We start from the raw sequence: 7694 nt of genomic DNA on the forward strand, positions 1-7694 counted from the left end.
AAGGTAAAGAACGTTGGGTTAAATATTTCCATTTTCATCCCAAAGATGGATCTTGGATGACCTCCGTAGGAGTTTTCCCAAGACAAGCACAACACACCATTATAAAAATCCTAATAGATAAAGTCTGCTATCACTGTCTTGCATCTTAAAATAAAATCCCAGACCCTGAAGCCTTTTGGAGGATTCTTTACCTTAACTATTTCTATCGAATCTGAATGATTCAAGTATTTAGATTGTAGAATTCTAACCCATTTTAAATTTGGTTCTTTTATCATCTTCCACACCATTTTGGCTCCAAGAGCAATGTTCTGCCAATTATGATTTCTCAACCTCACTCCCCCACATTCTTTCAGTTTGAGAAATTAGTCCCAAGAAATAAGGGCTATCTTATGTTTTTCCACCAATCCTTGCTGGAAGAACTTTCTCTTTTTCTGGAATCTGAATTAAGCATATATTAACTCAAGTTGTCAGACAAAGATAAGAAAGAAAATAAATTGGAAGTGAAGAAATCACTAACCTACCCACCCATGAAATAAAAGAGAGCTTACATATGAAATGTCAGATTGTTTGCCATTTTTAGATCTAATTTACATGTGGAATGTCAGATTGCTTGCCATTTTTAAATCTAACTTCATGTGAAATGTCAGATTGCTTGCCATTTTTAAATCTAACTTACATGTGAAATGTCAGATATCCTTGCATGTAAAATGTCAGATTATTTGAGTGCCATTTTTAAATCTAACTTACATGTCTGAGCATCAAAAGATAAATTTATGGAGAGTTTTATCTTGGGAAGAAGTCTAACTAATTACGGTCTTGAAGGAATTCAGGCATTGCATGATTAGCACAAAAGCTTTATTTACAAAATAAGCTGTCTGCTCATAATGTTCTGAATATATAGTAAATGGCTATGAGATTCACCTTTAAATGTTTAAATCTGATATTATCAAAGTTCTTAGAACATTATGGGCACTAAAGAGCATAGCCTATTCTTCTAAGAAAGAGAAAATAGTAACATAACCTGTATTTCTTCAATCAAGGGAAGATAGGTAGCAGATCGAATGAGCTCATTACTTACATGCTTTGTTTATATCAAAAGTAAATTTCTATGGTTTACAAATTGTTTGATCTTAAGAATACACTCTTATTGAATGCACCAGTTCAGGTATTTTTTTATTATACTCATTAAAAATGTGTCACAGTACACCCTGAATTATTGCTTCCACCGCTTCAGCTATTCTTTATTATACTCTATATAAAAAAAGTGTCAGCAATACCTTCTCCTAGAGGATCCTCACAGAAAACTTTATTGCCCTCAGACATATATCATAAGAAAAAAAATGAAAATCGAATAGACAAATGGATTTGAACTGAGCTCATAATAAAAAGAATTCTCTCATGCAAAGCAATAACTCCTAAAATTAACACGATAGAATCATTTGCCAATATGAGAAGCCCTCTCATTCTCTACAGGCATTAACAAGAAGAATAATAACCATTTACCGGCATTAAAAGACCTTTCATTTTTGTCTCTTCAAAAATTAACGTGAAGAATAAGGAGACAAATGAGAGGGTTTCTAATTACTCTCTTTCCCATTCAAATCGAATGTTAGACAAAGTTAAAATTTCAAAAAACATTCCAGACAACTGTACACCAAGATTTCAATATAAAACTTGTACATATCCACAAATGAAAACATGGAAAAAAATTCAAATTAATTCTAAATATTATTGCTTTTAAACATATCCAACTTTAATCCCCAGATTTCCTAACAGTTTTCCGAACTACGTAAGACAAAAACACAATTAGAATCAGTCAACACATACAGCCCAATCATCAATCTGAACAGCTTATAAAACGAAACGCATTGAGAATGATCAGTTGTGATTTTCATTATAATTGATTTTCTGAAGATCAAATCTATTAACGGAGTTACGGAACTTAGATGTTAACCGAAACATGTGAGAGTTTTAATACATCGAAAGTGCTGAAACCCTATAACAAAAATGAAGACCAAAGCACTGAAGGAGAGCTTTTGTATTTCAGCGGAATACAAAGGTTTTAGCAGGTGAAAAAAAGCAAACAGTATGAGAGAAGAAAAGAAGGCAAGAATCCACCAAATCTGAATGAGTTGGGAAACGTAGCCTACATATGAAGTCTAATCCCAATATCAAGCATTCAAGTTTCCAACGTTTAATGACAGAAGCCTCCTCCTCTCTCTCATTCTCCTTGGCTGCACTACGAATTCATAGCATCAAATAATAATTGAATTCAAACGGCATAAAAAAGTTTAAACTCAATTTCAATCATGATAGGCACAAAATTTTCTAGATGAAGAAAATTTTTTGAAAGGAATTTTTTTTCGTAAATGCTAAAACCCTCACGAATCAACTTATCAAGCTCATTTACTCATGCTTGTAAAACCAAGGCTCGGATCCGTCTAAGGCAAAGCAGGTTGGAAAAACAAGATCTGGGTCAAAAGTGAAACTAACAAAATCAATCACACAAATCTTATCTTAATTTATCCTAAAACAATCCAACAACTGACGCGAAAAAAGAACAGATGAAGAGACGCGAAGCCTTTACCTGACGGGAAAACAGGAAAATAGGTTTTCCCCTCAAGTTGAACAGAGTATATTTCCTTTGGAGGCTAATCTGTAGGTTCACGGAGCAAATCTACATCAGTTATCAAAATAGAGGTGTAGCTAAGACACTCCCTCCTTTTTAACTCTCTCTTACACTCTTTGCTCTTCTTTACCAGCTGTATTTCACTGGAATACAAAAGCTTCTCTGATTCAGTTACTTTCGGAATAAGTTCCTTTGGTAAAGAAGAGCGAAGAGTGTGAGAGAGGAAAAGAAGGCTAATTTTTAGGTTCAAGGAGCAGACCTACATCAATTAACAGAACAGAGGCACAGGCAAGGAGAATAAGAAGAATAAGAGGAGGAGAATAAGAAGAATAAGAGGAGGAGGAGAATGTTTGGCATGGAAACTTGCGTGCGTGATATTGGGATTAGACGCCATGTTGCAAGGTGCACTTCACGTATTCTTTTCTCTCGGTGAAAACAGAAACAAGTGTCAGGTTTGGTAGATTCCATCCACACTCTCTGCCTTTTCTTCTCTCTCACGTTCTTTGCTCTTCTTTATCATTTAAGCATGAAACACATCTAACCACTATCACACAAGTGGTGTGATTTCCTGTGTTTAATATGACTTTGGTTTTATACATGTTTTGTTTTATATTGTATTTTAAAATTTAGAAGTAAATTTTTTTTTGGTATGTAGATTTCATTAGAGTTTGAATTTTGATCACAAGAATCACTCTTTTATTCTCAACACATTGTTGTTATCATTAATCTTTTTATTTCCAATCATAAATATTTAAATTAATTTGATTTATTAATCAATTATAGTTGTATTACACATGAAATTTCCACATATTATAAAATCAAATACCAAGCTATCATCCAAGAGATCATGATCCCAATTTTTTTTGTAAGTCATTTGACTGCAATTTATTAAAACACTTGGACCCTACTTGAATTCCTCCCCTTTTTCTCAAACGGGGCATGCGAGTGAAAAAATGTTATAGGACTTTCTTCTCATAAAAGAATGCAAATGAATTCCTCCCCTTTTTCTCAAACGGGGCATGCGAGTGAACAAAAATGAATTCCTCCCCTTTTTCTCAAAGGGGACATGCGAGTGAAAAAAATGTTATAGGACTTTCTTCTCATAAAAGAATGCAAATAAATAGATAAATATTTATGTAATAAGAGACATCTTGGTGATTTGCATTTGTTTTGGTGATGCAGGAAGAAAGGTTAGGTAGACTAAGAGTAGACAGTCTAAGATGAAGATTGATAGATTGATAGACTGATATCCTCGTCCTCAAAGAATATTGAAGATAAATACTGATATCAAATGCTTTTTTTTTTTTGGATTCCTTCAAATGCTTATTTTTTTTTTGATTCCTCCAAAAAAAAATTATGACAATTTCAATAACAATGACAATGATATACTGCATTCTGATTTTAATGTCAAAATAGAATGATACACATTGATAGGTCTGACAACCCAGATTGATCTGAAGAACATTACAAAACATTACAAGTCATATTATTATTTATAAAGGTGAGGATGTGGATTCACTTGACCTTACTGGGCATGAAAGGTTGAGCTGGTGTACGTCGACCATGGAGGCATTCTTCCATTTTTATTCTGTTACCATTCATATAACTTGGAAACATTGAATTAGACATAGGAAATAGCATTCCATACATGAATCCTGATACATACAAATTAAACATGCTTTAAATATAAGGTAGGACATACTAGATATGTTATATGGTACTTTATGTTTGGTCTGATAAATGAGGTTAATAAAGGACATAAACAACCGTCCACCAAATCATGAATATTTCAGTCATTCTGAGTTGCCATTTGAAATGAATAGCATTAACGATCCACCAGGCCAAAATATTCAGAATATGTTCTAGCGGTAATTTCTAATCGTCAAAATAACATATAACGACACTTAATAAAACTTGCAACACAAAATGGTTATTAAGAATTCGTTCATGCATCGGGGAATTCGGCACAAAATATTTAGCACGCACTTGTGCACGTCTGTGTGCTCAGTTTGTTGTTATGAAAAATTGGAAGCCCAGAGTTAGACGTCAGCTTGGCCCACTTAAGGCACCTACCGTTTTGATCATTATATGAAATATGCACAATGGATGACAGATTTGTCTTATCATTCTTCGATCTAACTTGATATCTGAGAATCAAAGTATTTACGAGATCAGATTTCGGAAAGTAGTGAAATTTTGTCCATGGTTTTTGCCTTGTCATATTATTAATGTTATTACCCTTCAAAGTTTATATAACATAGAAATCTTCAGATTTAATTTTATAATCAAAACAAAAGAGAGCTTACATGTGAAATGTCATATTTTCCTGCCACTTTCAGATCTAACTTGCATGTGAAATGTCCCATTTGCTTGCCATTTTTAGATCTAACTTGCATTTCTGAGCATTAAATTATTTTGTGAGATCAGATTTTGCTGCATTTCTGAGCATTAAAGTATTTTGTGAAATCAGATTTTGTAAAGTAGTGAAATTTTGTTCATCTTTGTTGCCCTGTCAAACTCCGAATGTTACTACCATTTTGATAGCTTACATGTGAAATGTCAGATTATTTGCCATTTTTTAGATCTAACTTACATGATAGCTTACATGTGAAATGTCAGATTATTTGCCATTTTTTAGATCTAACTTACATGTGAAATGTCAGATTGCTTGCCATTTTTAAATCTAACTTACATGTGAAATGTTCATATTTGCTTGCCATTTTAAAATCTAACTTACATGTCTGAGCATCAAAAGATAAATTTATCAAGAGTTTTATCTTGGGAAGAAGTCTCATTCAGACATTTCATGATTAGCACAAAAGCTTTATTTACAAAATAAGTTGTCTGCTCATAATGTTGTGGATATATAGTCAATGGCCATGAGATTCACCATTAAATGTTTAAATCTGATATTACAGCAAAGTTTTTATGGGCACTAGCATAGCTTATTCTTCTAAGAAAGAGAAAATAGGTAACATAACCTGTATTTCTTTGATCAAGGGAAGATAGGTAGCAGATCAAATGAGTTCACTGCTTACATGCTTATATGGAAAGAAGCAATAAAAATAATAAGTTAGTTATATCAATTATAAATTTCTATGCAAATTGATCGTAGGTTTATAAAATGTTTCTTATGATTGAGAATACACCCTTATTGAATACACTGCTTGAGATATTTTTTTTCTTATACCGTCACAATACATCTGGAATCGATCCCAAAAAAATACACACTGTATTTATTTTATCCCTTATCATAATATCTTTTACCAAAACTAAAATGAATACACAATTTCAATAAATATTCCACACAACTGTACACCATGATTTCAATATTAAACTTATACATATCCACAAATCAAACACATGGAAAAGATTCAGATTAAACGTAAATATTGTTCCTTTAAACATATCCAACTTTAATCCCCAGATTTCTTAACAGTTTTCTGAACTTCATACAACAAAAACATAATTAGAATCAGTCAACACATACAGCCCAAACATCAAACTGAACATCTTATAAAACCAAACGCATTGAGAATGATCAGTTGTGATTTTTATAATAAATGATATTCTGAAAACTAAATCTATTAACAGTTACGGAACTTAGATGTTACCGGAAACATGTGAGAGTATTAACAGACCGAAAGTGTACAAACCCTATAACAGGGCTTTTGTATATCAGTGGATGAAGACCAAAGCACTGAAGCAGGGCTTTTGTATATCAGTGGAATACAAACGTTTTAGCAGGTGAAGAACAGCGAAGGATGAGAGAGAGAAAAAGAAGGCAGGAATCCACCAAATCTGAATGACAGGAGCCTCATCCTGTCTCTCATTCTCCTTGGCTACATCACCAATTCATACCATCAAATAATAATTGAATTCGAATGGCATAAAAAAAGGTTAAACGAAACTTCACTCACAAAACTCTCTGAATGAACAAAATTTCTGAAAGGAAAACAATTTCTAAATGCTAAAACCCTAACGAATCAACTTATCAAGCTCATTTCTAGTGTTTGTAGAACTAAGGCGCAGATCCATCTAGAGACAGATCTGGGCAAAAAGAGAAGCTAACAAAAGCAATCTTATTTTGATTTACCCGAAAACAATCCAACAACTGATGCGAAGATAGAACAAATAAAGAAACGCGAAGCCTTTACCTGACGCGAAAACAGGAAGATAGGTTTTCCCCTCAAGTTGAACAGAGTATTTTTCCTTTGGAGGCTGATCTGTAGGTTCAAGGAGCAGATCTACATCAGTTATCAGAACAGAGGTGTAGGTAAAACACTCCCTGCTTCTTTTTATTCTGTCTGCTTCTTTTTATTCTGTCACACTCTTTGCTCTTCTTTACCATCTGTATTTCACTGGAATACTAAAGCTTCTCCGCGTAAAGAAGAGCGAAGAGTGTGAGAGAGTAAAAGAAGGCTAATCTGTAGGTTCATGCAGCAGATCTACATTAGTTAACAGATTTTCAGGCAGGAAGATTAAGAGGAGGAAGAGACGTCTGCCATGAGATGCAGGAAACTTGCATGCGTGATATTGGGATTAGACGCCATGTTGCAAGGTGCGCTTCTCAACTTATTCCTTTCTCGCTGTGAAAACAGAAGCACGTGTCAGGTTTGGCGGATTCCGTCCACGCTCTCAGCCTTTTTTCTCTCTCTCACGTTCTTTGCTCTTCTTTACTATTTAAGCATGAAACACAACTAAACCACTATCACACAAGTGGTGTGATTGCTTGTGTTTAATATGCGTTTGGTTTTATACATGTTTTGTTTTCTATTCTATTTTTAAAAAATTTAGAGGTAAATCTTTTTTATTGGAGTTATGAATTGGTATTTAAGATTTTTTTTTTGAACAATAACATTTCATTAGAGTTTGAATGAGTTTGAATCTTGATCACAAGAATCATTTTTTTTATTTCCAATCAAAAATATTTAAATTAATTTGATTTATCAATCAATTATAATTGCGTTACAAAAATGAAATTTTCGCATATCATAAAATCAGCTTACCAAACTATCATCCAAGAGATCAAGATCCCAACTTTTTGTAAGTCATTGGACTGCAA

At 33.3% G+C, this 7694-nt stretch overlaps 2 long non-coding RNA genes across 2 annotated transcripts; both read right to left on the reverse strand.

Moving 5' to 3' along the window:
- Positions 1-2010: 2010 nt before the first annotated feature.
- On the reverse strand, positions 2011-3156 carry LOC131859799 (uncharacterized). The gene is made up of 2 exons (XR_009359366.1): positions 2588-3156; positions 2011-2471 (listed from the first exon to the last, which is right to left on the reverse strand). It is a non-coding gene; the product is annotated as an uncharacterized LOC131859799 (long non-coding RNA).
- A 3002-nt stretch (positions 3157-6158) lies between these two features.
- Positions 6159-7335, reverse strand: LOC131859800 (uncharacterized). Its single transcript, XR_009359367.1, has 2 exons — positions 6787-7335; positions 6159-6471 (listed from the first exon to the last, which is right to left on the reverse strand). It is a non-coding gene; the product is annotated as an uncharacterized LOC131859800 (long non-coding RNA).
- Positions 7336-7694: the final 359 nt, after the last annotated feature.

Source organism: Cryptomeria japonica, chromosome 11, assembly GCF_030272615.1.
Source record: "Cryptomeria japonica chromosome 11, Sugi_1.0, whole genome shotgun sequence".
NCBI classification, from domain to species: Eukaryota; Viridiplantae; Streptophyta; class Pinopsida; order Cupressales; family Cupressaceae; genus Cryptomeria; species Cryptomeria japonica.